Below are 26,419 nucleotides of genomic sequence, written 5' to 3'. Positions count from 1 at the left end.
AACCAAATAGATTTTTTTTTTGCAAGTAACTAATAATCTAGCAGGTTCTTAAAATGGACAAAGTCGCTGCTAATTCACATTAAAAAGATTAATGGAAAAGAAGAGGTAAAAGGGTTTCCTGAATCTGGAATTATCTGTGGAATAACCCTTAGAAAGAGCCACGTGTTCCCACACCACCCATCAGGTCTTTCTACAATCCCTCTGCAGCCAAAAAAGCCACCTTCCCTCACAGACTACAGCAGTGCCCAAGTAGTCCCACACTAATAATTAAATAATCCCACACCAGCAATCAATTCAGTTCAGCAGTAAAGAAATTCTTGCTGTAAATAAAAAGTAGAATAAACTGGAACTAATGATTTATCCCATGTTTTCTGTGAATTGCTATTCCACTAGGCATGACATTGAACTAGAAAAAAAGCAAAAAGACAGACTAGAGGTTGAATATAAACAGAGTAGAGTTTGCATTCCTGGGCTGATGTTTTATTTAAAAAGGCAATTCTGGTTGCCATTCCTTTTTTTATAAGAAAGAAAATTAATATTTTCCAAGTATTGCTTTTCTCATTCGTTCATCTCATCTGCAAGAAGCTACTCCTTAAAATAACTTGGACCTTTTTTTTTTTTCTTCCCCTTTTTTAATGTCTGAAAGAAAAACCTGTATTCAAGAAACAAACAGCAGCAGAAAGCACTGCCCAATCCTTAATCACTGCTTACTGATTTAGGTCCATTTTATTAGCAGGCCATCCTTTTCCAGAAAGCCATTTTCTTGGCAGGGAGCACAGAGTATCTGCGGGGGCAGAGGGCCATGTCCCGCTGCCGGTCCCCCCACGGCTGTGCCCTCCGCGGCTGGCCAGCCCGGGAAGACAGTGGGAGTTTTAGTGCCGGAGTTTTGCCTGACAATACTCATCTCTGGTAAGTGTGAATGAGTGTTAGATATAAAGCGGGAGGCTGGATACAAAGGACCCAACAGGGCATAAAAACAATACATATTGCACACTGTGACTCCTCTCACGGGCAAGGCAGGCATTGAAGGAGAGAGAAATAGAGAATTTCACTCCTTGCATTGAGAGATTTTCTTGGTTCTGGGTTTGTTTGCAGTTGTTTACATGTCAGTGTAAAAATAACGGATTTGAGGAGAAGGACCTGTTAAAAACCTTCCTTGTTTTAGAACAGTTTTTTACTCCCTCCCTTCCCTACTCACTATTTGTCACAGTCAACTACTGAAATCCTCTATTAATCGCTAAATCCAGATAATAGCGGAGGTGGGTTGGCTGACCTGTGAAATTAGGTCTGCATGTAAAAAGGAATTGAGCTGTGCGAGCTTTGGAAATAACTCTGTCGGTATTTACATTAGCATTTGAACATCAAAGATCTCCCCTGGGCTCCTCTAGGTGCCTCTAATCCAAGTACCAATCAAGCAGCTCAGCTTTTCCACCCAGCCAGCCCGGCTTGGAGACCCTTGGAGATATACCCCAGCCAACCAAGAGGCAGGTGAGAAGCTTCTCGCCGGTTGTCAGTCCCCAGGTTTTCGTAAGAGCAGGGCCCCAGGAAACATGCTAACAGAAGAGGGGGAAAAAAAATCAGCTTTTTTATTTCACAGGAGAAACAGCCCATCCACCTCGTGGGCAAGCGCATGCACAAATTGTAATTACCGTCTTAAAAAGAGCCCTTTAAATTTACCAGGCTCAGCAGACTACATGAAATTAAAAGGAAGACTAGAAATTATTTTCTTCTGTTATTACTGGTAATATTGTTATTTTTTCAAAGAAGCAGTCACCTTAGAGTCCTGAAGGGCACTGCGTCAAAAACCATAAGCTCACCTGCTGTTCGTATGAGCGCAATCGCTGCCATTGCAGCTGCGCCTGCAGATCTCAAAGCACAGCTATCACTTAGGCAAAAGTCCCACGGTGACCTGGCCATATGGATGCTGCTCTTCCCACTCTACAGATGGGTAAAAAGATGGCTTCAGCAAACACCCACCACCACTTCCAGCTTAATCCTCTATTGCTCTCACCATGTTATTCCCTGTAGGAGAAGGCTCCTCTGAAGTTCCGATAATTTGGAGTCATTTGCTCTCACCTGTCCCAGTTCATTACCAAATCATCTATTCTATTTGACAACAAGTTAAAATCTGCGCAGAAGTATTTGCAACAGGAGCAGAAAGGCTGCATTACCTCCCTATTATCTCCAGCCTCTAAGGGTGTGGGAGAGGTTTGGGAGAAGAGGAGGGGGATCATTTACCACCATTTGTTAATAGGGTAGGTGAACTGCACAGCATCAAGTGTGCTTCCTCCCGAGGCCTATTCCCAGACACATTAGCTATTTAGCTCAAGAAACCCAAGGTGAAGGTTGATCTAACATCTTCCTTAAGATATTTTAAAGAAAACTTTAAAAAAAAAAAAAAATTGGAAAGCAATCTAGGGAAAAAATTCCACATTGGCCATGTAAAAAAGTTGTCATGAATTTACTGGTATGTTAAAAAATTCATCATCATGTAAGGCTGCAACAGAAATCTCTTACCTTTAGACTGCCCCACCACCTCTTTTTTTTAATGGACCTTTACTGAATTTATCCAGAGAGAAAGAAGACGTAGAGAAGAGAACACCTTTAAGGCTTTTCCTTTCTTTTCTTGTCTTTTTTTTTTTTTAAATGACAATAGAATTTTTTTTTCCTAAAGTTGTATTAGGGATTCACTTAAGCAGAAATGAACTGTAATATGCAAATAGTTCTAATTGGACTGCTAATAGAGCGTGTCTCTGTTGTTTTTTTGTAGGGAGTTTTATGCCTATGTAATCAGTGCAGACAGCCGTTAAGTAAATGAAGAGGCAACTAACAATGTCAGAAAAGAGACCGGGCGGTTCCAGCTGACACTACCCTAATCTTCCAGGACCCATTAAATGGCAGTTTCAACGCATTACCTACCATAACATCCTTGAATATCACTGATTTTATTTGCAGTATCAAACATTCCATTTCATGCCCCATTAACAGTAGGAGCCTGGGCTTTTTGACGCAGCTAAACATTTTACTAACTACCTGGACTAAGTAACCAATTAACTTTTGGAGACAATACGGCCAATTAAGCGCGAAAAGGTAAGGCTGTCATCCCCCACTAAAATTGAATTTCCTTTTCCTGATGGCACTTATTGTCGGTGTTCAATTGTTAATGGAGATTTGGTCCCTATTAAAAGGATGAAGCCGAAGGATAATGGGAAAGTTCAGAGGACTTGGTTCCTAAAGAGTAGGTCAGAAAATGTCCCAGTTGGCCACTAATTCAGTCATCTTTTCTTCATGCCAGCTCTCTTACTGGAATAGTATTGGCAACGTAGCTCTATTCTGACCTACCATGATAATACATTGTGCAATATGGCATCTTTGGAGACATGTGTACGCACGCAGGGGTAGTTAGGGAACTTACATGGAGAAAAATAAAAATCAAAAATATAAACAAAAATAACTCTGTTGGATTTTGACAACTGAAATATATTCTCACATATTGAGCTGTTTAGCATAGTGCTGAGCCTTTGAGAGAGCGCTTAAGCCAAGGGAACAGGCGCAGTCGTGATGTTCATGTGAGCTTCCCTGGCTGCTGTTAGACAAGCCACAATAGATACATGCTTGTGTAAGCTTTAAATGTTCATCTTCATAACTTACAAGGATTTTTTTAATCGTTGCCATCAGGCTGAAACTGTCTGCCTTGTCCTGGGGTCACCAATCCATGAAGAAGCTGACACCCTAGGTGCTCTAATAAACACATTTTTTCTTCCTCAGAGGAGGTAGCAATGTGCCCATATATATCATATAGAGAAAGAAAAAGAAAAGTTTAGTGTTGATACCTTCTACTTCTTGATTTTTTTTTAATTGTTTTTTATTTTATGCATCTACTCTGAGTAAAAATATGTCTTCAGCTACCATGGGAAAAAAGTTCCCACCAAAAAACATTGCAGCAGCAATCTAACGGGTAGCAAGCTAAACATCTCCTCAAAGTATGTGCACTTCATGAGGTCTTTCAATAGTGATCTCAAAGCACTTTCCACAAAACAGCCTGTTAGAATAACTTTATAATGTGATTTTAGGGATTCTTTTTTTTTTCTTCTTTTTTCTCCAGAAATGAGCTGAAGGAAGAGGCAAAAGACACAAGTCAGTATACAAACACAAGTATAGAGGAGTGTGTTTTATGCAAGCAATTTATAAACAGAAATGCATGGAAAACATAAGGAATAGGCTGCAAAGTTTGCCATGGGTCTACCCTAAAGCTGCTTTTAGGTGACCAACCAGACAAGTCTGTGTGCTTGGTTCTTTGTGTCAGACCGAAGGTGTGTGCAGATAACCCCCCATCCCAAAGAAAGCATCCTTTTTGATAAGGATAGCACACATCTTCCAAGGGCACTTGATGTCTGAAAGAGTGCCAAGCCAAGCACGGCCGAGGTGCAACATTTGAGGATTACGTTTTTGTGAAACTATGTAATGTGGAGTCCCTTTATCTGCAGCAATGGTACCTGTTGAAAAGTAGTATAATCGAATACAAGTGTACTATAGCCCTTAAGAGGAAGCCGGAAAGCATCGTATTTTTGAGACTGAATAAATCCCAGTGCTGGTTTTGTGGCTTTCCAGACTTTGTGAATATTTCCATTATGTAAGACAAAGCTGAAACCCACATTAAGATGCAGACCTACTCTGCCATAACATATTTAAAGATTAGCCCAGCCACAACATAGTCAGTTTAGACTGTTATTAATCTAATCTCTTAAATGCATAGAATATCCAAACAAGAAGGCAAGTGAACTGATTTCTGTCTGCTCTAATAGCAAAAATATGACTTTGGCTTTTCTCTGCAATGCTTTACACCATTAAGCAATTACTTGTGGGCAGAACCCCAGTCCCCATATTGCTACTTATGGTTAAGGGATTTTATTGGTTCACCAACTAAGTCTTCCAATTAAATCTGGTGTAATTAGGCTTTTGTGGGACCCTTTGCATAGCCTCTATGGAGGTCTCATTACCTTGAGTGACTTACTACCACACTTTGAAACACACAATACCCAGGTTAGCCTATGAAGCAAGCTTTTGAACACTTATTGAAGTACCCTTGCGATTAGAAGTGACTAAGAGTAGCTTCCATCTCCTTCTTGACTGTAATACATCTTCAAGGCTTTTTCTAGTTAACCTACTACTGCATCAAATCTGCAAAAGAAACAACTGAAGTCTTTTCTGCCTTGCACATCATCACCGACTACTGAAAATCCACAGCAATATCACCCTTTACAGGAGGAAAAGTCTCAATCTCTTGATTTTTCTTCCTCTTTTCTCCCTGCACAGATCCCTGGTTTAATCAGACACAGTAATCGTTACACTTTAGCCTGCAAGATCTTTGAATTTGTGTTATGGTTCAAATATAGACTACCCCAACCCGTTTCTTGTTTTAACTTTGGTTTCTGTTTTTTTTAAGTAAATATATTTTGGCACTTTCTCGGCTCCAAAAATATAAAGATTTGTGGCTTGGTTGTAAAAATGGAAACACATTAATTTTAATTTGAAGAAGAAAGTTTCATGAAATTATTTAGTTTAATATCAAGTCATAATGAGAAAAGTTAAGGGAAGAAAAAGCTTTTTAAATGAATTGTTTGAAAATATTTAAAACCTTCCCTCTCCACACCCTTGAAGATATATGGAGCTAAGTTAACGGCAGCACATCGTGGAATCTTGCTCAATGGGAATTTTCCATTATTCTCAACAAAAAGCCCCTAATGCTCATGGGTTCTGACAAAAGTCATAGTTATGAGAAACATATGGCCTTAATAATAAACTAAATCTTTGGTCAAAAATCTAAATTGCTGTTGTGTAAGTGAGGACAGAACTCGGCTGGGCATCAAGGCTGGAAGCAGCTATTGCAGTGACCGGGGCTGCCCAGCCCCTCCAGCAGGCAGGGCACTAGGCACAGACGGGAATACGCTACAGTCCTCATCTCCAACAGCCCTTTCCACCCCAGGAGCACCAAAACCATCTCCTAAGCATGTACAATTCAGGCTCAGCCAGCAAGAGCCATAAATCTAATTTTCATATTGTATTGGCACATGCACATCCATGGAGAGCACCAAGCCTCCTCCTTCCCCTGCTGAATAGCCCTATTTAAGGCAGCTCTATAGCTCAGGCTGCCATGCTGCTTGGAGACCCAAGTCCCACAGCTAGATTCTCCCTCTACAAGAGCTGTTTGTTTCTTATTTCCTAGAGAAACCACTCTAATACAAACCTTTTGAGATAATCCTCATCCAGCTTTAGCTTCACTATCGCAGAAACTTTTCCATCTTCCTTTCACCATAACAGTCTTTACTTCCAGCTCCCTAGCTAAGAGCATTATGAAAGCAAGAGAAGAAAAAAAAAATTAATTGGTTGCTTCAGCACTCAATATATCTCACCTCGTGTAATCAGAAACACCAGTCACCTACAAGCTGCATTTCCCACATCTGCAACCCCCCCCAGGTTGATGTAGTTTATGTTAATTAGTAAAATACATGCATTTTTCACTTCTCCATTGTAAGGCTGCATCTTAGCAAGCATGAAGCGTGGGAAGAGACAGATTTCACACAGAAACGTGTCCTTTTGTTCCAGGCTTTTGGCACAAGACGTTTAGGGCCTCTGGAGGACCTGGTTCCCTGAGCCAGAAAATCAGACTCCTGTGGACAGTGCTGCTTTCTCCATCAGTGCACTTTATAAATCCTAAGTTCCTTTGAAAGCTTCATTGATAGAGAAACCAACTCTGTCCCTGAAAGACACTGCTGTGGAAGGGCAAGGGCACCCTTTATTCAACCTATGTTTCTCCATGGGTTCCCAAAAATGCCCGGTACTTCACAATGCAGCTTCTTCTATGAAACGAGTAAAGAAAATGTGTAAAGCTGAAATATTGCAGCTCTATAGATCTGTCTTAAGCACCTTGCTCTTGTTTTTGGTGGCTGGATAATGTGTACCACAGGTGTGAAATTCTATATCAGTTGCAAAAGTACCATGTAATGTGCTAAGAATTTTTTGAGGAGTTATTCTGGTTTACACAGCAGATGATCACCATTCCTCCCATTCACCCGAGCTGAGACCCTGACCCCTACACAGCACAGGCAGCTCCTTGTGGCCACATGGATCTCCTTTTTCAGAATCAGAGTTTTTCTTGCTTTTACCTGTATTCCCTCTTTTTGTCTCCTCCCTCCCGCTTCCCCTGTGCCACACTCAAACCAGACATGGGTCTTACACTCTGTACAGCGCCGTAACCTGAAATCCCACCAGAGCTGGGATTTTTTCCACTTGAAAACTCCAGGTACAAAATAGACCTCCTTGTGTGGGACCAGAGGGTAACTTGTTGCCTGGCTGGTAATTATCAGGGGTGTAGGGTTGCACATGTAATTACGGGGAGGTTGGAGCAGGCTGAGGCCGTGAATTCTCCGCTATCTTCTTGAGGAATTGAGCGCTGAAGCTGCCTAGGTACATGCTCTTTGCCAGATTAAAGCTGTTCCTCCTCATGACCTTGATGAAGTGTGTTTGTCTCTGGTAGGGAACATATCTCAGGCCTTAAAAACTCACAACTGGAAAAATACTAGGGAAATTGGAGCTGGGACCCAATAAATGCTACTGGCTTGGGATCCTAGAGAGGAGATATTTGCTGGCACTCAATATCAAAAATCGCTCATCGCTTCTGGATGTCTGATTAGTCTCTATTTCCTCTACTATTTTTGATATAGGTGATTTGCTGAATGATCTTCTATGTGGTTTGCAGACTTACACCAGTTACAAAACTTGGAGAAACAAAAATTTCATCCCAGATAGTTTTGAATTCCTTTCCTTTTGCGTTTTTCCTTAAAAACAAAGGACCGGATTTTGACTGCAGCCTGTTAGATATGTGGTTGTTTTTAATTTATTGTCAAAATTTTACTTTTGATAGCCATAACCCAAATGAAGGAGGAGAAAACACACAAGGAATTTGCCATCTCTTAAAGTAATTTCATTCCACAACTTAAAATCGTTACTAACCTCTGCAACACTTAATTAATTGAAATGACTCTAGCTGTGGGAATCTGTGGTGAAGAGGTCTCTAATAGTTACATGCAATTCGACCTGGAATTCAGTTAGAGCTAAAAGATACTTGAACAACATTTTTCAAGGAATGAAAAATAAAGACCCTGTTGAATTTAATCAGTCGTCCACTTTTTTTTATCCTGCCTCTTGTTTTCCCTCAGGGATTTGCCGCACGTAATTCTTTGCCACTGATGTACACAAAGTATCTGCCTAAGCACAACTTTAGCTTCAGAAGACAGACAAAATAACAGATACAAGACTAGTTATTTTGTTATTCAAACTATGGAAAAGTCAGTATCATTAAAAAGCCTAACTCCAACCCACTCTAAAATGTTCCTTGGCTAATGAGAATGACTCATGTAATAGTTATAACGATGACAAGCTCTTTGTAAGAGACACTCCCTGCTCATTCATATTTATAATAGCAAATTGTGATATCCCAGACTGATTAATAAAGTTTGTGCTGCACTATATCTCTTAGAAAGGATTCCAACAGATTTAACAGGCCAGAGTCTCCAGCAAATACACAGGAATTTTTCTATCCATGGCAGAGACATGGCTGATTCAGATCCAGAACTCGCCTGTATTTACCAGCAGCAATAAGAAAGGACTTGGAGGTGCATGGGGGGAACACAACTGAGTTATGTTGGAAAGCATAAGGTAATCACGCAAACTATGTCTGGTCAGAAGAATGGTTCTAATAAATCTTTTTAGCCATTTAAAAGGAACACAGCAAGTTTATGAACTACAAACAGTTGGAGTGATTCTTTAGTCCAGATTGCAGTCATACCCCTAAATCCTAAAACTAGGATGCTCAGGGAATCACAGGCTGCTAGCACTGTGTCCTGCAATTATTTGTTGTTGGTTTCGTTTTGGTTTTCCCGTTTGCTAAAAATCTCTAGATTTCTTCATTAAACAGCAGGTGCTGTGCTATGGCCATTCTATCCAACACATCTTATAAGTCACACTATGCCTCTGAATCTGTCCCAGTGAATAAAGGGGAAAGGAGAAGGTGAACAGGAAAAATACCCAACATACAATTATACAAGATTTTCAGACTTTGAACCATTGTGAAACAAGGATGCAGACAGAGCTACCTTATCAAAACTAACATTGCATCTCTCAGAAAAGATGTCACAGCTGTCCAGCCTAACCTAGGGGAAGACTAATGCAATTATGTCAAGGTATACTGAGGAACCCACAGTGCTATAAATAATAATAAAGGGTAAATAATAAAAAAATAAAACAGAAACCCCAGAAGTGAGATGTTTTAAATGAAAGGTGATGCACTGTGAACTTAACACACTGGCCCTTTAGCCTTTCTGTTAACAAGGTAATCTGATTGCCATTGATTTTTTTCACCTCTGTTACTAAGAAGGTGATGGAATGGTGTCCACGCAGATGTATTGAATCAGATACTAAACAAAGAGCAACATAAAGAACAATTATCAGCAGCCTTGCCTTCAGCTTGCTGATTATGACATTACTGAAGAGACAAGGTCTGGGTGACTTAAACCAAAAGGAAAAAAAAGACTGAAGAGGAGAGGGAGGAAACTGATACACGTTTACCTTCTGTCTGGGTACATACAGTTCTTTGCCTTTACCAAAATATGTATTTCCCCTTTGCAGCTCGATACGTGTCAGAGTGTGATCTAGCTAATTAGTTTGATCATATTACAGAAAAAAAAAAGTACAGAGGCAAGGGCCAATCAGTAGTTCGTGTGTTTTGAATACCTAGAAAATTCTGTACAGAGAATTTTGTGTTTATGATTTTGTCTGCCTGAGTATTACTGGGCTTAATTATTGCCTGCATCATGATTAGGCAGATTTTCCTAAGGGCTTGGGAATACAGAGGCTGTTACAAGGTTTGGAGTAGCTCAATAGGCTATTAATAGGCATATATATAGCCACGTTTGAATGACGTACAGAGGAATGGTTGGCCAGATTCTCACAGGGTATAAAATGAGAAAACACCATGCATCCACACAGCTCTATTGATTTCAAAGCAGTTGGGCCAATTTACACACGCTGAGAATCAGGACTGGATAATAGGAAGACTAATGCTGTAAACTCTAACCTTGTGGTATTAGATTTCAGTTTGTCCAAATGGCACAGGCTGTTCAACTTGCATTTCTAGCGGCACAGTTTTACCTGACCCAGCCTGTGTAAACAGCACAGCCAAGTAGCTCTGGTGCTTGGCTGCCTTTATGTACTAGCGAAAGTAATGACGCCTAGTATGTAGTATTATTATTTTATGACATCAGCATAGTATGACATTTTCTCAAGGGCAGCCCATATCCCTTGCCCTCCTCCATATTGGCAGCCATCACTAATTGACTGTGAAAGTGGAGAATTCAATGGTTTAAGGTGATCTCTTCTCTGAACTCCAAAAGAGTTTGTGGATGGAAATCAGCTGAAGCAAAACATTGGTTCAATTACACTGTCAAAGGATATAGCTCCTGTACGACAAAGAGGTAAACACTTAAAGAAGCCAATCCACTACTATGTATCACTGATATTATCGTTCTATTTCAGATGTGAGGATCATGTGAATTAATAAAAGCCAGCACTGACATGACATAACTAAAATAAACCGTGATGAGCTTCTATTGCTGTAAGGAATGAGTATTACATGTTTGGTCTGGATAACACCCCAGCACCCTGGCTCACGAGGGTTAGCAACTTCCCCTGTCCAGCTGAAGGTACCATTCAAACCGTGTCATTCACCGAGAATAAGACAGACTATTTTGTCCTTGATATCAAATCAAAGGGCTAAATTGTGTTCTTCTTACTTAGGTTGAACAAAACTTTCTCATCTCATTCCCTTCGTTGGTTTATTCAGGGCATAAAACATTGCCTAATACGAATAAGGAAGAGAATCCATTTGTGTATTCAGTGTCCATGCACGTCTGAGTGTGTGTTTTTTACTGCGTAATAATTGATGAAATCTTCCAAAGACAGCCTAAAGGACAGGTACATAAGCTGTAGGAATCCAAATGGACATACCTTAAATAGGATCCCATGGTGCTTAGACTAGTCCCACTGAACTCTAATTATTGAAGAATATTTGCTTTTGCTTATAAGGGCAAAAGCTGGTTGATCAGATATAGGTGAAAGTATTTAACAACAATTTACTACGGGTTAAGCACATTGTGGACTTATCTTCTTGACAGCTGAATAGTATCTAGAGGAAAATAAAGTTGCACACTTTCTCATCACTGAGGAAAAGCTTTTGCATCTGTTAATCATCCTGAATGGTTAGTTGTTTCTTCAGCCTGGGGAAAAAAATGAAGCTTCTTCTAGCATGCATGTGCAGTTAACCGAGAGCTCAGCATTTTAACTTTCTGATCATCCACCACAGAAATTAATTGGACCTCGGTCCTGAGGATAAAGGTAGAAAACATTGGTTGGGCATTATGCTAAACTACTTCGTAGAGCAAATCATCAGATATACAGGTGAGAGGATGCCCATGGGTTTGCTTGTTTCATACCTCCCAAATCAAACACAATCTCTTCCATAGAAAGTTCACCTTTGATATGACAGTGTAAGGGCCAAGGTTGCAGCCAATGTCCTTACCTCAACATGTCAAAGGGCATAACATTATCAGCAGCTGCAGCCAGGAAGAAACACAAAATGATGGAAAAAGCTTTTGCCCTTTCTAAGAGAGACCTAGAGTTTTCTACAAAGTTTGCAGCACAGGCTGCTTAGGAGACAGCACTTCATTCAGAAGAACTGCAGGAATTTTTTGATTTGTTTTTTAGAGACTCTGCTTTTGGATAAGGGAAAATTGTTATCTTTTCTCCCAGAAGTAAAACACATCTTGGTCTAAGAAAATATATGAAGAGCTGAGAGAGTCATCAGGGCTCCACTAAAGGAGTTATTTTATCAATATGAAAGGAAAAGCTATGGCTGATTTCAGAGGGCAACAGCCCAGGACATAGGCTTTATTTTGAAACACAAAGGAAAATAGAATACAAATTACTATTCTTAATGAGTTACTCACAAGGGAAGAATTCCACACTACATACCCATCTGAATAGCCATGGAAAGACAACAGGCTGTAACAAAGTTTTAAAAAAAAAGATGATCTCACACCTGAATTAATCCGGAGACTGCAGAAAATTACTGGAACTATCACATGTATAAACTGCTAAAATCTCAGATTGACCGTCTCCAAACTTGAGCTTGTCCGCATGCCACCGCGGACACCGTAGGGTGTGGGGCAAGTAAACAGCCATAGTTTGATTAGCTGGCAAAAGCGTAAGCAGAGATTTTGCCAAGCGATGCCTATTTGAACATTGCTCAGTGAAATGGACTGTTCACTTGGATCATGAAAGTATTCAGAACTGGATTTCACTTGCCGGTCAGATAATTCCCAGCAGGTTCACAGTCAAAGGAACTTTGCCAATAAATACTGAGGGATCCATCCTCTGGATAAGAAATTAACTTCAAACAAAGAACTATACAGTGAATAACTGAAAAAATCCTTGCCTGTAACCCCAATTCCAAATACAACTTCTGTTTGCTAGTACAAAGTCAAGACATAAACTTGGACCTGAATTTCTAGCTGTTTAGAAATTGAGAAAACAAGAAATTCATAAGGAAGTTTTGCTTAGGGTGTTGATTAAACATTTTTCCCGATTTCCTTCACTTCACTCCCAGCTTCTGGCTGTGACCAGAGGCATAATTACTGTAATTAAGGCTGGTTATTGGATCCAACCCAAGATGTAAGAGGATATACCATGTATAAATATATAGTTCTTCTTAATTGTCTTCTATTTAAGAATTTCAAGGTGCTTTAAATTTAATCTCATAGCACTTTTGTGAAATGACCGTTATAATCTTAGTTGGACAAATAAAGAAACTGAGGTAGAGAAAAGATTTATGTATGGTCACAACGGAGATATGAAATAAATCAGACACTGGAAATGAGCTTCCTATCATATAGACTTGTCCTTGTTCTTTTTCCATTAGCATGGCTATTTTCTCAAACTTTTCAGCTCATCACCAACAGATTAAAGTGATTTGGGGAATCATCCAAGTTTCTGGACGTGATTTCCAACTAAAACAGAGACAATAAGTATAATGACGCCAAACTTCTACCGACAGCCAAAAGTCAGAATTGGACTTTACTTCATTCAGGAAGGAGATGACACTGGGAGAAATGTGGTCAAAAGACGAAAAAAATAAATAAAGTACCAGAATGGAAAGGAGAACCTGACCAGAGATAAATGATTCCTCTCCTGAGATGTGTTTTTGTTTTATCGCAATGACCTTTCAGAGAAAAGATGAAGCCAGCCTCAGGTAAAAAGAAATAGCCACATTTCATCTACGGTTAGCCTTTGCGACCTCTGAACTCTGCTTTTCTATCTGAACCTATTTCCATGCACCATTTCTCCTCACTACAGATAAGAGACTTCCAAGTGCCAGAAAGAAACTTAGAGCTTTCACAGAAAGGTTAGCAAGCAAGCATGACTACTCTTTAATTTGGGAAATTATCCCCCCTTGATTTTTAAAATATCTTCCCTCCTGCATGCCACAGGAATCTGATGAACTGCGCAGGAGCAATCGCGACACGCTGCACATTTAAATGTGAGATCGCGTGCATACCGGAGCATGTGTGCGTGTGCCCACGCACGTGCATACGTATGTTTGTATAGCATATCTCATTATCGTATCATCACTTTTCAGCTATCTCTAATACAAGAGTCAAGGGGTTTGGGAGCACACACAAAAAAAGAGAGATTTCTAAGAGAGCAGGAGATTGGGCCGGGGTCATCCGAAAGGGTAATTATTGTTAAATGTCAGGTTAACTCTGAAGGCCTCGGCTCATCCAACTGAGAGCAGATTAGCCCAGATGGAGACATTTTCAACACGGTTCTGTCTGACCAATCAGCGACAGCTGGGATTAGCCAAATACCTTCTCTCATCTGCTTGCTCACAGAAAGGTCAGTTTCTGCTCATTGCTTCCCTTTTAAGATGTGCCTTTCTTTTCCTTTTTTTTTCTTTTTTTTTTTTTATTTTTTTTATTTGTGGTGGCTATATGCAGGAAATCAGGGTCCTTTTATCAGCAAATTAAATATTCAACATCTAAAACCCACTCCTCTTTTTTTTTGGAGAATCAAATTCATTCACTTTCAAGAGCACTTTTATCTTTTCTTTCCTTTCCTTTCCCTTTTTTTTTTTTTTGAATGCTGCATAGAGATAAATAAAATATATATGTAGCTATCAGACCCTCAGCTTGTGCAAAGTGATGTTGCTTCATGGACTTCACCTGAGGTGTATTGATTTCCACCCACTGAGAATTTGGCCCAGTATTTTAGTATCATTGCGGGACTGCTATAGGACACAGATTATTTTTCCTTGTTCCTTTCCTGTTTTGCCTTCCTTTCTAAAAAGAAGTCTTTGGTAATTTTATTCTCAGCATTCATCTATTTAAGAGCTACAGTTTATGTCTTCTATCTAGGGGGGGGAAAAAACCAACAACCCCAACAACAAGTTAAAACAAAACAAAACAAAGAACTCTCCCTGAAGCCAACCCTGGAGTGCTTTAAAAACTAATCGTCTTTTATGTACAGCCTCTTTTCCCAGACAGCTTAAATAAGTGCAAACATAAAACTCAGTGATAAAATGAACAGAAACTGAAACAAAAATCGCCCTCAGAATGTATTTCCCAATAATTTTTCTTCCGATCCCTAGAAAGTTCTCTCATGCCTTAATTATTTTGATTAAGAGGGAGATCCTTTTTGTCTCTTGTTAATTTTGTTTCTGGATTTCTGGTGCGGGTTTCAGGCAGAAGTGGCAACAGCAAAATTATCTAAAAATTTTACTGGCTTGAGTGTCAGTTACACTAAGATACCTTTATAACAGTCAGGTAGTATAAAGGGGCCTTTAAAAAGCTTATCGTCACATTTACATCCCCTTTAAAACATTTTTTTTCCCTTTCTATTTCTAGGGCTTTGTAAAAAGGCCTGTGTGAAAGAATATTGGACTTTACATGAATTATCATCGTGAGAGCCTGATCCTGATCACTGATGACGCTTTGCTATTGATTTTTCAAGTGAAGTGATCCGATCCTGGAAGAAAGGGAATATTTCCTCTAAGGGCAGAAATGCTTTCCACTGCTGAGGGAGCTCAGTGTAGAAATTACAGGGAGTGCTGGGCACCAAACAGGAGCAGTGCTTGATAACTCTTGCTCGGGGTATTTGCATTAGCAGGACAAAGCCTGGTGAAAAGGGATGAGAAACTTGGAGAAGAGGAAATGGAGAACTGGATCACTGGAAAATCATTTCTGAAAACAAGACAAACGGAAGTATGGTTTAGCATCCAAACAGAAGTTGGAGAAATCCTCACGTTTAGGATATTTATAGTGGAATTGAGGAAGGACCTACAAGACACTCTGAGACAACTGGACAAACGGACTGACCAAGAAAGTGGTTTATCAAGTCTTTTGCTTCTGCAGTTCCAAGGGGCATCCGAGTTCCTCTGACCTGGGCTGAAACGAGAACCTAAAATATGAAGTAATTAAATAAGCCTCCCAGGGAATAATATCAGGCGAACTGCAGTCTAACTCTGTATTCTTCAGAGATATGAAATGCACAGATAAAATCTCAGTAATTGTTATGGGCTAAATCATGCCCTTGAACACAGGCCCATCTAGGGGCACAAAGAAATGGAAGATCCAAAACTTTTTCATAAGTTGCCTAGACTCTGAGTCCAGATACAGACAGAAATATGTGCTGTGAAGGCATGCCATGATGGAGCAGGGGCTTCCTTCATCCCCAGTATGCATCCAGTTGAGCAGAAAGGAGCTGCTAGGGAGGAATACAACATTACTGGCTCAAATATTTTTCCCCAAAATGTGTATGAGGTTGCACTCACCCATCCTATCTTCTAGTTTAAAAGAAAAGGGTTATTATTACAATATTAATGGGAAGGGATGAATTGAATAACTCAAATTTACAAAGGGGGTTAACAGCAGAACCAAGTTCTGGTTTTCCTTATCAATTCCTTTTTGGCTTAAGAATATCACTGGTTCTCTGTCTGCCAAAGCACAGTGGTTCCCTTTGCAGCATATATCCTTCACTCAAGCAGGTAATATCACCAAAATTAATTATTATTTCACTTAAATAGCCCTGCCCATCATCACCACAAATTAAATGCAACTACTATACAAGTTGAAACCATTTGTTCATTTAAAACACGTGTCCACCATTGCTCTATCTGCCAAGCCTTTGAGCTCTACCATGAGTTTGTATCTAGATGCAGTCAGGCTTCCTACTTCTTCCTTAAATATAAGGGCTCTAACAGGCATTGATAATCTGTGAATAATGATGAGTTTTTACTTCACAGGCATTTTCACATATCAAACTCTATTGTACTATAATGATACAAAACTGTTTCTAAGGTAAATATCATTTTACTCCTGATCATTTTATGGATAGGAACAGAAAAGCAAAGGGTGAAATGATTTGCCCAGTGGAAAATAGTAGGTCAGTGGCAGATTTCAGAGCAGAACCCAGGTGTCTGGAATCGTAGGCTGCTTGCCTACCCATTGGACCACACTAATTCCCAAGAAGAGCTCAGCCTTGTTATTTTTAAGCTCACTGTCCTACACAGCTGCTCTTGCACTTCTTACACTGTACTTCTAGGAAATTAACATATTTAACAACATGTCACATACAAAAAATAAATGCCTTTGATAATCATTTGAATCAGGCATACAGGGAGACCAAATTCTTTTTAGTATTCAGAGCAAAGCATCTTATCAGACATCTACTTAAAATATAACACAGTTTCTTTATGTAACTGTATTAGTTTAATAAGCCACCGTTTCAATAGCATGGAATTTCTTTCCCAGAATCCTGCCAAGAAAAAAAACTGAGAGAAAGCTTTTATTAAATTTGGGAAGAGAAGAACCTAAGTTAATCTGAATGTGAGACCCAAAAATGCAAACAGCGAATCAGTTTATGCATGAATCCAGTAGACTCATACTTGAAACTAAATTCTAATCTACACATGCTTTTTGCTCTACGTACACTAAAATTTATATCTCTCTATATATATAGACATATAAATATATCTCAAGTCAAGCAGAGAAGATTCAGTGAGGTTATGAAAATAAGATTCCACAGGAAACAGCTGAGCTCAATTCTGTTTCCCAAACCTCCCAAGTTGTAAAGTTGTTTAAGAAAATCATATTAATTTACTGCAGAGCTAATTTAATAAATGAAAGTATTTGAGTAACTGACCTTCCTAGTACAACTATAAATTGTGGTGTTTGAATTCACATGGAGCGGGAACAGACCTCACCACAGAATATTTATGAAAGCGTAGGATGAACTTTGGGATATGACGTGCAACTGGACTGTAGCATGTCACACCCTGCGCTGTACGTCTTATCTTGCCCAGGATATACTTCTAGTCCAACTCAGTGCATATGAGTCTTGCCCAGCATTGCTTTGCCTGTTATATCGGAGGGGAAAGAAAGGGTCTCTTGTATAACCTGGTTATAACACTCTTAGTACTTTGAGATCTTGAAGTAAAAAGTGGTGATCAATAATGTAACCAAGGTAAAACACATGTAAACAAAATGTGTGCAATACAGAGTATTAATGTGTCTATGATCAGCCCAGGCCTAAACCCAGGTGAGTTTATCCACATTTTAATTTACCTCTACCAGACTGACGTTACTGTGTAAGTGCAAATCATTATTTACTACTGATTCTTTATTTCTTTTAATAACTCTTCTGCTTAATTTCAGGGCAGACTTGATACGGGAAACAAAAGATATGCCTTGAAAAAGTCTTTGGAAACCAAAGGAAACCAAAGAGAAACATCTCCAAATGGCCAAGCTTGGTTCTTTCAATCCGTAAAACAAAATATTTTTGATCCAGACTCTAAATATCCCCTAACAACCACATTTCATAACGAAGCTGAAGAAAAAATATGAAGTAGTTATAAAATGGATATTACAATTTTTATCATTTTAACAATAGACTTAAATCATAATCCAGGATCTTCCTGTTCATGGAATTATATTAGAAAAACAGACCAATGAATGAGATGTTACCAAATATGATTTAAAATGGAAAGTATTTTCTGTGCAAGAACTTTATGCTTTGGAGTGTCTAGAAGAGGTATATCTTAGCCATTTAAACCAAAAGTCTCCCAGTACTAAATAGTTAATATTTATAGGTAACTTTGCAATCATTACTATCAACAGACAAAAAGCTACAATAATCCGATTGCCATCACTTTAACCAAAGCCCGTGTCGTAAACCTTGTAATTTTCTGCTGTCATGCTCAGGCACTTTCAACACATTTAAATTAGAAAGGACTATGCTAATTTTGCTTCATAGCCAGGGTAATTGTTGTAAGACATAATTATCTTTTTTTTTTTTAAAGGATCGTTTTATTCTCCAGAGTTGTTTAAATTCAGTCTCAGTTACTGCTCGTCCTTTCATCCCTACACTGCATTCTGGCTCCCACCTCCATTAAATTATTCTTTTCATCTTCGTTAGCTGGAGACAACTTAACCCTCCTTTCTGATGGACATTTCAGGCCCTGGCATAACTCTATTAAAAGCAAGAAAGTATACTAAGGACAAATCTAGTTCTTTGTTTCCTTCTGACCTTCCTGAAGAGTCGTCAGAAGGTTTGACATGTTAAGTCATCTTTGATGCCTGTTTAAAGTTATAGCCCAGAATACAACCTTCTTTGAGTATTGATGCATTGCCCTTAGAAAAGAAGCAAAGAGTTTAAGCTTGATAATACTGAAATACAGCTAAGCACAAAGAGAAAATGTGGACTTTCCACCAGAATAAAGTCCACGGGATAGGGCTCACCCTTTAGCTTATACCCAAGAATTTTAGACCAGGAGATTGGCAAGAGTTTCTGCTTCAGCAGCAAGCAAGATGCATAGACTGTAAGTCCAGCCAGCAGACGTGTGACTCTGCTAATTGGTCAAGTCTGCTTTATCGTCTGCTCAGCCCATTGGCAGGTACAACAAATCGGAGCTGCCTTACAAACCGCCTGCCTTGTGCTGCTGCTGAGAATATCGTATGGTATGTCCTTACAGCAAGTAAATTGACTGCTCCCTTGTTATCAGTGGTTGTTCCAGGGCACCTGGAGGTAGAGCTAAAGGAAACAGTCCTGGATGAAAATACCAGTGATACTAGTTACTGATTAAATGCTAGGAAGTGAATGGAAGCATTGTTTGCAGTCCAGGTGGACTGACATTGGCATGATGACATCTTCTGATGCCAAATGGAAGACCTGAGCACAAAAAGGAGAAACATTTAGGCTTGATGCCAGCAGACCTTGGCAAGTCATACACTCTTCAGAGCATGTCAGCAAGTCAGTTCCTGGGCATGTTAAAAGGCGTGCCTCAGTAATTGAGAATCTGATGCCTCATCGGAGCTTCAAATGTCTCCTGTGGGGTTGCTCTAAAGAGTTTCCAGTAGACAGGTTTTTCTTTCCCTTACATGCTTTTTCTCTACTAGAAGTTCAACAGTACAGCAGGGGAAAAAGGGAAGAAATTTCTAGCAACAAAGGTTCAGATCTATTATAGCAGTGACTGTCACCACACATCAGTTGTCACAGATAGGACTCATTAAGGAACATGTTCTCTGTGCTATAGTATTGGTCCGAATGAGGCAGTAAAGAGGCAGTGCAGTTACCTGACCTGAAGTTACCTGAAGGGTTAACCTCTTCTCCCTGTGTCCATAGTACAAAAGGTCGGTTTGGGGGTTTATGGCAGAATAACTTCTTGCTCCATTCTTTAGCATACACCTACATGACCTGATTTGCCCATGTAGGACTTGACTGACAGTGTTCCTGTCCCCATGATAACCCCACTGCTTCTTTTTTCTAGCCTTGCTGTCACCTTCTTGTATCTTTTTATGCTATCATGTTTTTTTAAGGAAAAAAGAAAGTCTCCACAGTCTTTATTCTGTTTTTGTTTTTTTTTTCTGTTCTGTTCTGCATTACTGGACTCAAACCTCATTGTATTGTCGAAGTAATAAATTCGGCTTGCGTATAATGAAATGATAACTAAATAATCACTAATTCAATTGGTAATAGTAAAATCTGCTTGCACTATTCAAATCTACTTGTACTAATACATAGCCAGTGAATATCTATGACAGGAATCTTCTCTTAATCACATTAAGGATAACTCCGTTGATTTTCCTAGAATGACTGGATCTTTGCAAAAGAAACAAATTGAGCTCTTTAATTGCCATTCTTTTACCATATAGTGACATCCTTAGGGGTATGCCTATGGCTGCAGTCAAGAGAACCACATGGCCCTTGAAGGTCTCTCCATGTTACTGATCAGCTGATGAAGGAACCAGGATCTGCAGTTTGATTTGTCAACCCTGAAGTGGTCAGGCACTTGGACGAGATCATCATTGTAGGTCCCGTCCAACTGAAATATTCTATTCTATTCTATTCTATTCTATTCTTGGCCACATTTGCACAGAGCTTAGATTCTTGAATGGGGAGAAGTACAAAAATCAGCTGCCTAAATGATAAACTGAAATATCTCGGGATATTCGTCCGTGCTAGCATTGGCTGAAACAAAGAATACTGATGAAGGAATGTTTCTAATTAGGAAACTCTAGCAGTGTCCTGGGATGAACGAGGAGTGAAAAGCATCTCACTGGAAGCTCTGAACTCAGATGTTTTGTTTATACACACGCACATGTGTATACATGCACTCACACACACTCTTCATTTTCAAATGCCACAAGTCATTTATATCGCTGTTAATGACTTTGATGAGTTACACGTGCAGTCGCTGCTCCAGGCTCTGTGTCTCCGTGTTCATATGGCATTAGGGGTTAACTTAATTCCTGCTGCAGTTGTCATGCTGGAAATGCCCAGGATTAAGCAGAGATGGCTGGGACCAGCAGAAGTACTGGATCTTATAATGCCGTATTGAGCAGCAGACCTTGTCATCTGCTCAGTCACAACCACTGCTTGGAAGTGCTTGCAGAAAGCCAGGCCCCATATTAACATTCAGCACTTACTCCTCCGCTCAGCAGGAAAAGCTGGGGTTGTTGTGGTTACTGGTAAACTTGAACTTCTCATGAGAAATAGAGAAAGATTTTACAACAGTCGTAAAAAGTTCAATCAGTTCATTTCTGCAGTGGCCTGAAAATATAGTCTCATGGTGACATTCCTCTTCCAAAAGAGCTTCTTCTGTATTTTGCTGAAAGTAACAGGTTCTGTTCCCCTTCACTCAACACTGAGACACCCATCGTAAGATAAAAGTCGTAAGAGAGACGGACAGACTGAGCAAGCTGTAAGTCATTGCAGAGGTGGGTAACCGGAGACAGACACATTTTCTTCCATCTCAACTCCCCCCTTCCTCTCTTCCACCCCACCTTCATCCTCAGTGCTCTGTTATGCCAGGGCACCCGGGGAGTATCTGTTTATGGACATTTATCAAGCAGCAAATAAACCCTCAAGTTATTTGTAAGCGTGGCATTTTCAAGAGGTATCCTTGGTTGTTTAACAACATGCAGTGTTTTTGTAACTGCAGAAAAGGTCCTATGGGCCATTAAGCAATCATTTATTGGTTAAATATCTCCATGCCCAGTAATGAATTGCTATTTTGTAAGAACAAACATTTCCTTTCAGTTTAATTTTCAGATTTTGAGGTCGCAATGGTGTGTGCTCTAGAGAGGGAATAAAGTCTGGGACCATGACATTAATACACTCCCAACTTTTACTTCCTTCGCCAACTGTGACTAGACCTCCAGTACATTAATTTCCCTGCTTTTCTTAGGCCTCCAGCCTCTCAAGGAGAGATATGTGTGTCTTCACTACTCCTCTTGTCTGCTTAACTCACTTATCACTGATTTTTACCTATAGTGAGATAAACATTGAATTCCTTTAATTGGGTGTTACAAGCCCTGCCCTTACAGATTCTTGAGTATAGGACAGCCACGAGGTTGGTTTGCTATATTGTTTCAGTTTTCTGCTGTTTTCTTTAGTTCTTTTTAATTGAAGAATTGCAGTCCTGGATTAACAATCTTGGAAAATTTATTCCCTTGTTTGTTCCATCACAGGGACTTGTACAGAATTTGCAAAAGTGTCTTAAAAATAAATCATGTTTTTCAATGCGGGGATTTTTTTCACTTTTCTGAAGAATGTGCCTTTGAAGATGAGGAAATAGATTCTGTAACCTCTATAATCCTTCTTTTCTCTTAGAAGACTCTGGATCTAGCCAGTGTCAGTGACTCTGATTTTTTTGACCCCAGTGAACTTCATGCCCTGCAGTTTTCCAGGAGCACCTCAGACTGTTTCGTTGACTTGGACAAAGTATTTTTAGCTTCATGCTGTGAGTGGGAAATCTGAGGTATGAAGATCTGAAGTGCTGGAGGCTGCGTGGCTGAGGAGGGAACATGACTGAGCAGAGGCCAGATCCATGGCCCAGTGTCTGACCCAATATGGCACGGACAAGTCAAAAGACCCAATCTGAGACCTGGTTAAGGACCATGTTCCCAGCTTCCCCTCATCCTCGCAAGTTATGATCTAGTTTTTTATATTTTGCAATGAATGGGATCATTAAAAAGATTAAGGAAAATGTGGTCAAATGGGCAAAGCGGGTAGCTTTGATTCTATCCTTGGCTCTACCACTCAGTTTCTGGGATGGCCTCTGGCAAGTCTTTTTGTCTTTTTTCTCCCTCAGACTGTTAATTTACAGTCTCTTTTTTTGCCTGAAGGCACAATGGGGCAGTGACAGCCTCTGCAAAATGTTAGTCCAGTTCCTAGCATGATGGCTCACTGCATAGAGCAAAAACTATGAGGCACAACCATAATATTATTTTTATTCTACTATTCATTACATTCACTGTAAGCACCCTTGCAGCCCTTCATTATTGTTTTTACAGAAGAATGAGGAAACAAGTCCTGGGCTATTCACAGGGTTTGTAGCTATGTATTTGTAATTTGCTGGGCTAGAAGGAATAGTTAAGGCAGATGTGTGTTACATGGATGTGAATACGACCCCACTAGTCCCTGCTATTAAAGCTCACCTAATCTCTAGGGAGGAAAAGTGAGTCAAATTTGATACAATTCCTGCTAGAGTCAGTAGAAATATCCCAAGTCTTTGGGGAATCTGCATACTCACGGATGCCCACACTTCACTGGCATGCACAAGGCCAGAGCCAGCAAGCAGAGCAGAGGACAGAAGCAGCTCCATCATTTCAGAGAAATCGCGTGTCATGGCCACAAGGGCTGTATGTGGAGGACGAAGTGGAGTAACTCAGGGTTGGTAACTGCATGAGAGCGAGGCATTGCAATCCAAGAGAGGAGCACCCATGCGAACAAGGTAGGCCTCACCGAACAAGGTAGGCCTCACTGAATAAGGTAGGCCTCGACCTGCTGGTTTCCAAGCAAAGTACTTCCAGTATCTAGTTAAAGCAACTGTAGTAACAATATGAAGTTCAGTACTTGCCACATTAATACTTGCAAAAAGCAGATTAAAACCCCTTGGGAAATGGTACCAACACCATTCCCACCTCTTCCCAGTACATTCGGCACGTGATCCTGGGGCCCGGGCGCAGACAGGGTGCCTGGGAGTGGGGCAGGGCCCCTGCCAGGGCCTGGGCGCACACCGCCTTCCCCTGCGAGCAGAGCTGGGTCAGAAAGCATTGCGGCACTCAGCACAAAGTGATCAGCGGGACCCCAGCGTGTTGGAGGAGGCTATAACAAAAAAAAGGGACCTGCACCCAGATAAGGTCTTAATAAGCAAGTGAAAATCCAGAGTAAACAGACTGATGGAGCTGTACAGAGGTGGCACTACCTTAACTCATTGCCTGTTTACTCAAAAGTTATTTTGCTGTGCAAATGAGCATCAGGAAGACCACCTATTGATTCGCTTTCTTCCCTCTAGACACTTACAATCTATCAAGCATGGAGAGCAAAAGAAAGAGAATGAATCCGCACTGTGGCACAGCAGAAGTTGCTTCGTCTGCAGGCCAGAGAGAAACTCTTGTTTCTGCCTTGCTCGGCAAGGGACGTTTCCCTGCGTTTGGGCAACACATCTGAATAAATCCTTTTCTCCCTATTAAGTCATCAGAAGGGGCAAGAGCCTGCTCCAGCCTCCCCGCCTGGATTTAACCTCAACGGGTTAACTTCATAAAACTGCAGCTCTTTATTCCAGCCTGCGATTTCCCATCATACTTTAGGACCAGCGAACCGTCCCTTCATTGATGGCACCTTTTGGCTTCACAATAGAAGCCAATTTGTTAGAATTCTTCACAGGTCAGGGGCTGCGTGAAGATGTGGAGGGCGCAGCAGTGGCCGCTGGAAAATGAAGTTGTATTCGCTTGGCAAATTATACGTCTGCTGCACTTTATGGGCCTTGATTTCCTTTCCCCTCTCTCTCTCCCTCTCCCTTTCCACCCCCCTCCCTTCATCCCCTCCCTTATCCTCTCTTTCTTTTTTTAAATCGGAGAAGCGTGTATGTGAGTTCTCGTCACATATCCAGTTAATGTAGGTTAATAGATTGATTCCAGTGACACGGATCATAATGAACAGTAAATTGTTTTATCTCTTAAGTCTTATTTGGTCAGCCAGGAAAACATATGAGGTAATATGGCTTGGACTAAATGGACCGTATAATAGATCTCCCTCTAAAGAATAAGGACAGGGGTGACAGCGCCTCTTATGATTAATGAAAATAATAATGGTCCTGAAATTGAAATTTTTCTAATTTTTTTTCCTTCTTCTCTCTTGGCTGCCACCAAAAACTTCAGCCAGCAGATGATTTGTGCACAATAACCACCTCTGACTTCTTCCTCAACTCCTAATACAAGTTTAGGGAGTGCTGGGGAGGGAGAGTTGAAGAGGATGGATGGTTGCCTACGTTCCTAAGAGCTCGGCTCAGCAGTAGAGTAGCATATAAACACAAACTGTTTGCTTTTAACCCTGGGTTTGAAGCAGATGCTTTCAAGTGCTTGTAACTTGCCCAAATACAGGATTTTCAAATGGGTCCAAAGGAATTGAGGCTGGAACATCCACATCATTGAGGTGCTTTGGAAATACCAGAATAATGCCTTAAACCTTCAGACACGTCTGTCTGTTTATTTATGCAGGAGCCCCTTTCTTTATTGCTTGTGTGCAGCATTCAGAATGATTTGTCATTATTGATGAATATTTACACTTGTTCAGTGTCAGTGCTGCTTGCCATAATAAATGTATAAGAAGGTTAGTTCCCCAGCTGAAGAAACAGATTTGAGCAGAATCAGGCCTTTTACAGACCAGTTAAGCCTGGTTTTTTCTTAGGGATTTCACCAAAGTGCTTCCATTTGGCTCAAAAGAGCTTTCAAATAAGACTTATGAGCATTTATCTTGAACAGCATCAGATGACCTGGCAGACAACATGAGATCTTTGTCACTTATAGATAGATAATCTTTATCTAATGACTGTCAATAAGAATGGGGAGAACAAATCCAAATGGGATGAGTAAGGTATGTGCACAAGTATCAAACACTATAAAACAGCATGACCAGAAGAGTCATTCAGTGGCACTGGAGAACATTGGTGCATGTGTGTGTGCTTGTGTAATTCCCTTCTCTCTTCCAGTAAAGCCATAGGTGAACAGAAATACAGTACTGAATATAAATTTAATCCTCAGTTCTTTCTCCAGGATATCCATATAAAGTAAAACAAAAGTGAAGATCTAGAGAACTGTCTGGTGGAGCATCTTTCTACACAAGCATGGCAATATGATTCAGTGTACATATGGCCAGTTACAACCAGATCTAGATTTTGCACCTCCTCACTACTTTTTATGGTGCTTATCTTTTTTTCTTTCCTTTTTTTCTTTTTTTAACTTAATTCCTTTTAAGACTATAACAAACAACAGTAAGTGCCTTGTCCCTTTTATTCCTCTTTTATCTTTGTGCTTTATGGCTTCTTTGTTGTATCTGCTTTCATTCTTATAGGATCAATAAAAGGTTTGTAACATTGCAAAGTTTTGGAAATCAGAAATTGCACTTAAGGAGTGGGATAATAGGGATTGTTTCCTGATGCTTCTGCAGAGAAGAAACAGTTGCATCCTCTTTTTTTCTTTTTTTTTTCGTCTTCCGATATCTAATCTCAATATCTGCAGTCATGCTTTTGAGTTTTACACTGGCTGTCAGCAGGCAATCAGTTCAGACGTTCAACTCCTTTGGATTAACATCAAGCTCTGCAGTTTGGGTATATTAGCAGCAGGGTCAATCACGGCAGCAGGAAGCAGTCTGTGCAATAAAAAAAAAAAAAAAAGAAGAAGAAGAATAAAAGGAACCCTCTGAACTTCAAGAGTCTGGAAAACCCAAACTGAGACTAAACTTCATAAAT

This window comes from Calonectris borealis, chromosome 11 (assembly GCF_964195595.1).
Source record: "Calonectris borealis chromosome 11, bCalBor7.hap1.2, whole genome shotgun sequence".
Classification (NCBI taxonomy): Eukaryota; Metazoa; Chordata; class Aves; order Procellariiformes; family Procellariidae; genus Calonectris; species Calonectris borealis.
Note: the sequence above shows the minus strand (reverse complement) of the source record.